Here is a 9,236-nt window from a genome sequence, read left to right on the forward strand (position 1 = left end):
TGTTTGTTTTCTTAAACTTCGGCTTGGGCTGTGACTCAGTGCATGTAATTGACGGCTGTTGCCAGTCCACCGTCCAGAGAGCTCAGTCCTGCCCTCCCCAGTTCCTGTCTCACTCCTGGATCCACTTGCATCCTTCTCTGGGGGGAAACTGTTTTATCCTCTCCAGGAGCCGTAAAGGAAAAGACCCCAGCATCCTGGTTTTTCTAGACCAAGAACAAGGCAAGGTGATTCTCTTGAGAGAAAACACTTCCCACCTAGAGTGCCTGACCCTTCACCACCCGCCCACCCTGAATCTTTTTAGATTCCTGAGTTCTTGTTCTTTCTGTGCTTGTTCCTCCCAGGTGAGCTAAGAGTTAGTCACACTTAAAAAACAACTCAAAAACCCTTTAATAGGGGAGATTGCTCAGCAGTTAAGAATCCTTACTGCTTCTCCACAGTACCCCAGATACTCCCAACACCCCGCATGGCGGTAGTGACACACAGCCATTTTGACTCCGGTTCCAGGGGATCTGATTCCTTCTTCTGACCCCCGTGAGCACACACAGGCGTGCGCACACACAGGCAAAGCACTCACACACCTAAACTAAGCAAAACAACAGCAAATTGTTAGGCCTCTCCATCATCCACAGCCAATTAAAGCACCAGATCCCTTCCTTCAGGGGCCTGGTAATGACTGTGGAGAGCGGACTCAGTGGTAGTGGATGTAGCCTGTTGCCTGTATGCGTTTCCCAAAAAACATCTTGGGTACGGTTTCCTGGTGAATTTTCATTTCCTAATACCTGAACTCCAGACAGTGGCCAGGGTTCACAATGGCGAGGTCATCCTACCCATTTGCACCAAGTTGCAGAATAAGAAATGGGTGATTGAGACCCTGCCCTGAGTAAAGCCATGTCCAAGTTCCCTGGCCACCAGAATGTCTATATCTCAAAGAAGTGCAGCTTCCAAAACCCAAAGTTAATGCAGATGAATCTGAAGGGGTGGTAGTTGAGAGGTGGCTTGTCCCTGATGGCTGTTGAGTCAAATATGGCCCCGTTCAGTTCCCCTAGACAAGTGGAGGGCCTCGCCGAGGACACACTATGTTGGAGAGTTCCCACATTCTACCCAACATGTTCAGCAATAGCTCTCACATCAAGTCTGCAAGGATAAACCCATCATTAAATCCAGGTGTGGCACACACCGGTGGTCCCCGAACTTGAGAGGTGAGCTCGGAGAACCAGGAGTTCAAGACCATCCTCAGCTACACAGCAAGTTCTTTGAGGTCAAAGAAACTGTGTCTTTGAAGGGCAACACAGGAAGATCAAAGGTGCTTTAAGCCTCCAGGTTCCAGACTTGTCTTCTCAGCACTCAAGAGGCTAAGGCAGGAGGGTTGGGAGTTTGAGGCCAGCCTGGATCTGTCTCCAGAAAAACAAAAGGCCGGACTGCAGCTCAGAGGTAGAGTGCTTGCCACAACCGTCTCGCCCACTCCCATTTCCTAGGTGAATCCCTTATCGCTGGCCTCCCCTGGTAAGCTTTCTTACACACCAAGTGCTGGGATCATATGCCATTTGTCTGGTGCTAGGGACTGAGCCCAAGGTTTCATGCATCCTAAGCAAGTTCTGTACTAATACTCCAGCCTTGCTTTAAACCTTTAATAGATTATAAACACATGTACATACACAGCACGGCATGTGTTGAGAGACCAGGGGAATCTTTCAGGGGTAGGGTAGGTCTGCCCACTGTGTCCACCATGTTGGTTCCAAGAATCACACTCATGCCTTCCAGCTTGGCGTCCGGTGCCTTGACTCCCTGATCCTCTCTCTGGCCCTTTAAGTCTCTTTTGACATGTAAGCCATAGCTACTCATTGAAAGATCACTAGTACTTAAGTACTGTATACCAGTAGCATGTTATTTCCTAATTTGTAACCTGCATACTTATCCAGCTGAGACAAATTCTGTCTCTTTCTTGGCTTCAAGACTGTCCTGACTCCAAAAGGATCCCAACTCTCACCTTCTGCTGACAGTGAAGCCCTATGATGGTTAGTTTTTTTTTTTTCAACTTAAAACAAGCTGGAATCATGTGGGAAGAAGGAACCTCAGTTGTAAAAATGTTTCTATGAAGTTGGCCTGTAGGTAAGCTATGGGGAACTTTCTTGATCAATGATAGATGGGGAAAAGCCATTGAGTGTGTGCTGAGCCCAGCCCACTGTGGGCGGTGCCATCCCTGTCAGGGCGTCCTGAGGTGTGTAAGAAAGCAAACTGAGTGAGCTGAGAGCGCTACATACCTAGCCCCAACATAATCTATGTTGCTAAGCAGAGGCATATACTAGGTTAGGTGTGAGGGATACAGGGAGCATAGTCGGAAAATGGGTGTGACAGTGCACACCTGTGAGCACTTGGCAGGCAGAGGCAGGCGGATCTCTGGGAGTTGAGGCCAGCGTGGTCTACAGCATGAGTTCCAAGACAGCCAGGACTACACAGAGAAACCCTGTCTCAAGAAAACAAACAAGCAAAACAAAGAGCACAGTCTGATGGCGAAGACAGAGCACAGTCTGATGGTGAAGACAGAGCACAGTCTGATGGTGAAGACAGAGCACAGTCTGATTGTGAAGACAGAGCACAGTCTGATGGAGAAGACAGAGCACAGTCTGATGGTGAAGACAGGGAAGACAGAGCTGTGATAGTTCACTGGGGTAAATGATGGGACTATAAGACTCGGGGGAAGGGGCTGGGGATTTAGCTCAGTGGTAGAGCGCTTACCTAGGAAGCGCAAGACCCTGGGTTCGGTCCCCAGCTCCGAAAAAAAAAGAACCAAAAAAAAAAAAAGACTCGGGGGAAGCCTGGGTAAGGTTTCTCTGGGGACATGGATGATATACCATAGGAAGGAACGGGGGGGGGGAGCATTGTAAGATAGAGGTTGGTCTTGGGCGGGGAGGGGAAGTTGTGGGACTGTAATCACTCATTAACTTCAGTAGCTGTGTCTCGAGTCCGCCATACTTAAAAGAGCCCATGAAAAGATTCGCTATTTTCAAGGGGAGAAGAACCTTTAGGTAGAAGAAAATGTTTCAGTGTATAAGTTTCCAGTGCAGATCTTGTTACTGAACCAGACTCTCCTACAGCGAGCTGACCCCTAAAGCCAGCAGTGCAGGAAAAGAGAGTTTGCAAATTATTTATAGAGGACCAAGCATAAGGAGGGGAGCCCCAGACTCAATTCTATCGCCCCAGGATAGGGGTCCAAGGATGCCTAGGTACCTAGGGGATGAAAAACAAGGGTCAGAAGCATGCTCAGAAACAAGGGAGGGGAGGGTACCCTCTGCCTGCACTTGTATCAAAAGACTTCCTGGTTTCCCACTAAACCTGTCTTAGCCAAAGGCAGCTTTAGTGAGACCTGCGAGTATAGTTGGGCCCCATGACATGAAAAGCTTATCTGTTGGATTCTTACAGAAGTGTTGGTTCACTTGAAGGCATTGGTGGCTTCCAGAAGATTTCCATTCCAATCCATTCCGACCCCACCCCACCCCAACTCCCACCCCACAAAGGAAAAACTACTTAGAACACCTAGGTGGTTGGACCTCAGAGATACTGTCTGTAGTACAACAGGCCTGGCTCTACTCAGCCTTCTTCCACTTCAGCAATGTGGTCATTGGTCTTGACACTCTGTGTGGAGGCCAGACATCAACTTCAGGGGCCATTCACTCCTCAGGTGCCTTGTTTTTTAGAGAGGTCGTTCACTGGCCTGCCGCATGCCAGTTGAGCTAAGCTGACTGGTCATTGAGTCTCAGAGGATTCACCTCTCTCTGCCTCCTTAGTGCTGGGATTACAAGCCCACGTCACCAAGACTGCCTGGCTTTTTTTTTTTTTTTTGTGGGTTTTGGGGATTAACCTCACATCCTGATGCTTGCATGGTACTCTACTGGTGGAGTTCAAACCTTTGCATTGTAATAACTAGGAAGGCAGAATAGCTGAAGTGTCTGAAGAAGGCGAAGTTGATTTCCTTATGGGGACATTCATGCTATCATATTTTAAGAAACATCCTTATTGTAGAAGGGACTTATTTAGGTAAAGGTATATGGGGCCTATCAAAATCTGTGGGGGGTGGGAGGCATACCAGGTGGTAGAGATGGCTTAGGGAGTAAAGGCACTTGCCACACAAGACTGATGTCCTGAGTTCGATCTCTAGAACCTACATAAGGGAGGAAGGAAAGAACAAAGTCTGTGAGGCTATCTTATGACCTCTGCATATCACACACAGGCACACATGCACACACACACACACACACACACACACACACACACACACACACACACACAAACACACCAAGTAAAATAAAATCAAGACACTAGTCTTCTGTTCATCCATGGAGAACTTGCTGACCTCCCAAGTGGTCCTCTGTTGTGATCTCAAGGCTGATCTTTTTCTTCTGTAGTAGGGGCCTCCTTGTAAGTTCTGGCAATGGAAGTCACCTCTGCTCAAAGGCTTTCACGTGTCCTGGGACTCCAGGGACAAAGTCCTGTGCATGCCAAGTTCTGTTTATTGCCTGGCTTCTTCATGGATGTTGGCGGAGGAGGCAGAAATTCCAGGAATATCAATTCCTCCTTCCTCTTGGCACCCCTTCCTCCTCTTCCTCTCCCACCCTCTCCTCAAACAGCCCTCAGGCCTTCGCCTATGGGGAAACAAGAGGCCAATTGTCTCTGGGATCATCATATCTCTAGGGAAAGGCTGCACTAGGTAGGGCCAGATGAAGCTGCCGTAGGTTTTGAATGTGGGATTCCACGAAGCTTGCTGGGTAAAGCCAGGGGACCAGCAGGGTAGGGGAAGGCAGGCTGAGGGAGAAGACAAAGATATGAGCAGAGGGTTCCCTAGAGAGGGAGAGGCTCATGGCCGTTGTCACTGAACTCCAGAAGGCAATAGGTTCTGCACTACTGCACAAAGGAATGGGGCATAGAAAACAAGAAGGCCCCAAATCACAAAACTAGTCTTTCTAGGAACCTTTCATTCCTCTGGTCTCCTTACTCTTGCTAATGAACTGTTATCACCCATTCCAAAGGACTGTCACTCCCTGAGTGAATACCCAAAAAGCTACACCGAACCTCTCCAGGCAGAATATTTAAACTTGGTTTTCCTACGTGCTCCCCATCTGGTGAATCCTAAAGGTTTCCAACCGGTATCATGGCTTTAAAGATGCAAAATAAAACACTAGTGTTATAAAGACAACCAATTACATTAAGACGCCGCTGTCACAGATCTCCAGGCTGGACCTAGGACTGTGGCAGAGTGCTTGCCTAGTACGCAGGAGACACTGGACTGGTTCCTCAGCACTGCATAAACCAGGAGTGCCTGCCTGTTGGTGCATCCCTGTGATCTCAGCACTCAAGCGGAGGCTGCAACATTGGAAGCTCAAAGTTATCCTCAGCAACTCGGTGAGCCGAGGCCAGCCTGGGATACATGAAACCCTGTCTCAGAACGTGTTTTATGTGTGTCGCTGAGTTGGTGAAGCACCTGTCTAGCACACGAGAGGCTCGGGGGTAAATCATTAGTCCTAACAAACGAAAACATTATTCTACATACTTTAATCCTTTTAAATAGATGTGTTTGTTTTTATATTATGTGTACGAGCATAATATAAAATATGTTTGCCTAAATGTATTTATGTGTGCACCACATGTCTGATGCCCTGGAGCTGGAGTAACAACAGGCTGTGGTAAGCTGCCTTATGTGTGTGCACCAGAAATCCGACTCAGGGCATCTGTCTACCAGAGCAGCCAGTTCTTAACCACTGAGCTATCTCTCCAGACCCATCATTTCATGGTTTCCGAGACAGGGCGTTGGTCACAAGTGGGCTGGCTTGGAGAACATAGTGCAGCAACAGAGACAAGGGAAAACGGGCCTCAGACAAGGTGCAATGTGAAAACCGATTCTCAAAAGTTGTCCGTTCCTCGGTGTGGCGGTGAACACCTTTCATCCCAGCATCAGAAAGGTAGGGGAAGTGGATCTCTGTGAGTTCGAGGCCAGCCTGGTCTACACATGTGAGACCCAATTTCAATAAAAATTAAAAAAAAATTTCTGACTTCCACACCTGCTCCGTGGTTTGTGTGTATCACACATATACAAAACAAATAGAAAATTTGAAATATAGGAGGTGGTGTGTTGTAAACAATTGCTCCCAGAGCGGTTGTCCCTACCTACAGTCACGTTCTTGTTCTCAGCACACTTATTCTCACTGATGGCTGCCAGGAAAGAGACTGAGGTGACAGGGGCTCACAAGGACACGCCATCTTCAAAAGACATGGTTCAAGTTACATGCTCACCACAGGGCTGAAAGCCAAGAGACATGTTCCCAAGAGTTGCCATCTCACCTGGCATTGAGTTGGGGAGGGGCCAGGCCGGTGGGTTGAGGAGGGAAACAGGAAGCTGGGGGGGGGGGGGTAGAGAGACCACAGGGGAAGGCAGTAGGGGCTGTGGTCAGATAACCTTGAGAAAACTATTTCCTCCCTCTAAACTTCAGTTTCCTTATCTGGAAAAAGAGGCTAACACTCCCTCCTGGTGTCACTGTTGTCAATGAGTTAATATTAGTGATGAGTAAATGTTTTATCTGTCTGATCTTGTGTCCTATTTATTAAATATCTAACTAGAGTGAACCTTTTAGAAACATCTTATTGGAGCTGGAGGGGTTGTTCCATGGTTAAGAATTCTCCTGAAGAGGACTGGAGTTTGGTTTCTGGCACTCGTAAAAAAAATAAATAAACAAATAAAACAAATCTAAATAAATAAAATACCTTACGATTGGAACAGACAAGTTTGTGCTCGTTTAAATTTAACCCAGCATTCACCCTTGTCTCGGTTTTCCTTTTCTCCCATCCTGGAGACAGCACATTCCCCCCTCCTCCCTGCCCAAGGTCTCTATAGAATCTCCCGATCAGAACCAATCTTTCAAGGGTTCAAAGGGGGGGGGGAGCATAGGAACCTTGTGGGCTTCAGAATGGTGTAAAATCCGAATGTGTGCTCTCACAGGTACACTCCCCAACCCCAGAAGTGGCCATAGAGTCATAAAGTACTCACGGAGACAAATAACACTCAGGCACAAAAGTTACTGCCTTACTTGTTACTGTAACCTCTTTTAGGGTTGAAAAGAGGACTTAGGTGGAAAGCAATGTTTAATGCAGAGAACTGACTCTTAAACCGTGGGATTCCGGAATTGGTGATCTCTGGGGAGTAAGGTTGCCTTTGAGACGCTGCAGGGATGTCTCCAGGTGGCTTCTGAATTAGTCAGTTTGGGGTGGGGGTGGGTGGGCTTATAACTGAGCTGCCTCTTCTTGTCAGTGGAGATTGTAGGTGAAATTCTGATACTTTTTCTTTAAGGGAAAGACTTCGAAGGACTGGGAGATGGCTTAGTGCATAAAGCTAATGCTGTGCAGGGTTTGAGGATCAGGGTTCAAACCTCTAGACCTCCCATAAAAGCTAGTGACTTACAGGGAGGCAGAGATGGGATCCTCGAAGCAAGCTGGTTAGCAGGAGTAGCCACACTGCCAAGCTCTGGGCTCAGGGAGAGGCCTTGCCTCAGTAATCCAAACGAAGAGTGGTTTTCAAAGACAACCAATGACAATCTCTGACCTCCACACCCACCTGCATACACATACACCAACACATATGTGAATGTACTTGTACACAGGCATGCAGACCACACACACACACACACACCCACACACACACCCACACACACCCACACACACACACACACACACACACACACACACACAAGTTTAAAAGGAGGGTGGTTGGACCCTTTGAAATGACAGTAAAGACCTATCATAAATCTTCGAACACAAATCTCGTGGATAGGTGCTTGGCTCTCGCTTAGCCTGTAATAGCTTGACTGGCCCTCAGAGCATAGGGCACGTAGTTTTACTGCTAAGGGTAGCGGAAACCCTGCCAAGGCAACGTTTACTTCATGTAATCATTGCCCCTTAGCTCCATTGTTCTTCTCAGGGCACTGCCGATCCTTGCAGCTCCCAGTGTCTTACATTGAACTTTTTTTTCTTTCTTTTTTTTTTTCCTCGGAGCTGGGGACCGAACCCAGGGCCTTGCGCTTCCTAGGCAAGCGCTCTACCACTGAGCTAAATCCCCAACCCCTTACATTGAACTTTTAACGTCTGTTCTTCCTGGCACTTGAAAAGCTGTGGTCATTGGACAGGAATGTAGAAAGTGGACATCCTTGTCTTGCTCCCCATTTTATTGGAAATGCTTTGAGGTTTTCTCCTTATAGCAGGATGCTGGCTGTGGACTTGTTGCATATTGTCTTTTTTATGTTGATAAATATCTCCCTCCGCTTTCCTTAGATTCTTTAGGACTTTATCACAAAGGGATGCTGGATTTTGTCAAAGGCCTTTTCTGTGTGAGGCATGAGAGGCATAACAAGAGGATCATGTGGTTCCTGTCTCTGAGTCTGTTTATGCGGTGGGTCACATTTATTACCTACATTAAGAAGCCATTTCTGGGTCTCTCGGAGGAAGCCAGCTTCATCATAGTAGAAATCTTGATGTGTTCTTGAATTCATGCTGTAGGTACTTTATTGAGATATTTTGCAGGCTGAAGAGATGGCTCAGCAGTTAAGAGCACTGAATGCTCTTGCAGAAGTCCTGAGTTCAATTCCCAGCAACCACATGACTCACAACCATCTGTAATGGAATCCGATGCCCTCTTCTGGTGTGTATGAAGACAGCAATCGTGTACTCAAATAAATAAAATAAATCTTTAAAAAAAGAGTTTAAAGAGAGAGAGAGAGAGAGAGAGAGAGAGAGAGAGAAAGAGAGAGAGAGATTTTGCTTCTATGTTCATTGAAGAGATTGGCCAATAATTTTCTTTCCACTTTTTTATTTTTGGTTGAATCTTTGTCTGGTTTTTGGTGTCAGAGTAATAGTGGTTTCATAAAAAGAGTTTGCAGTGTTCCTTTCTTTCCTGTTTTATGAAATAGTTTGAGGAGGATTAGTGTTAGTTGTTCAAACATATATTTTTTTAAATTTATGTGCACATGGATGTTCTGTATGGATTTGGGTGTGTGTCTGTGCAGCATGTGCACACAGTGTCCTCGGGAGTCAGAAGAGGTCATTGGATCCCTTGGAATTGGAATTAGAGAGGGTTGTGAGTCATATGGGTGCTGGGATTCAAACCTGGGTCCTTTGGAAGAGTGGTCAGTGTTCTTAACCACTGAGCCAGCTCTCTGGCTCCCACATCTTTGAAGCTTTCCAGATTATGACACATA

General features: G+C 46.9%; 1 pseudogene; it reads left to right on the top strand.

Annotated features, from left to right (window-relative positions):
• The first annotated feature begins 623 nt into the window (after positions 1–623).
• LOC120097210 (small nucleolar RNA SNORA70) lies at positions 624–752 on the top strand (annotated as a pseudogene).
• The last annotated feature ends 8,484 nt before the right edge of the window (positions 753–9,236 follow it).

Source organism: Rattus norvegicus, chromosome 15 (assembly GCF_036323735.1).
Source record: "Rattus norvegicus strain BN/NHsdMcwi chromosome 15, GRCr8, whole genome shotgun sequence".
In the NCBI taxonomy this organism is placed as follows: Eukaryota; Metazoa; Chordata; class Mammalia; order Rodentia; family Muridae; genus Rattus; species Rattus norvegicus.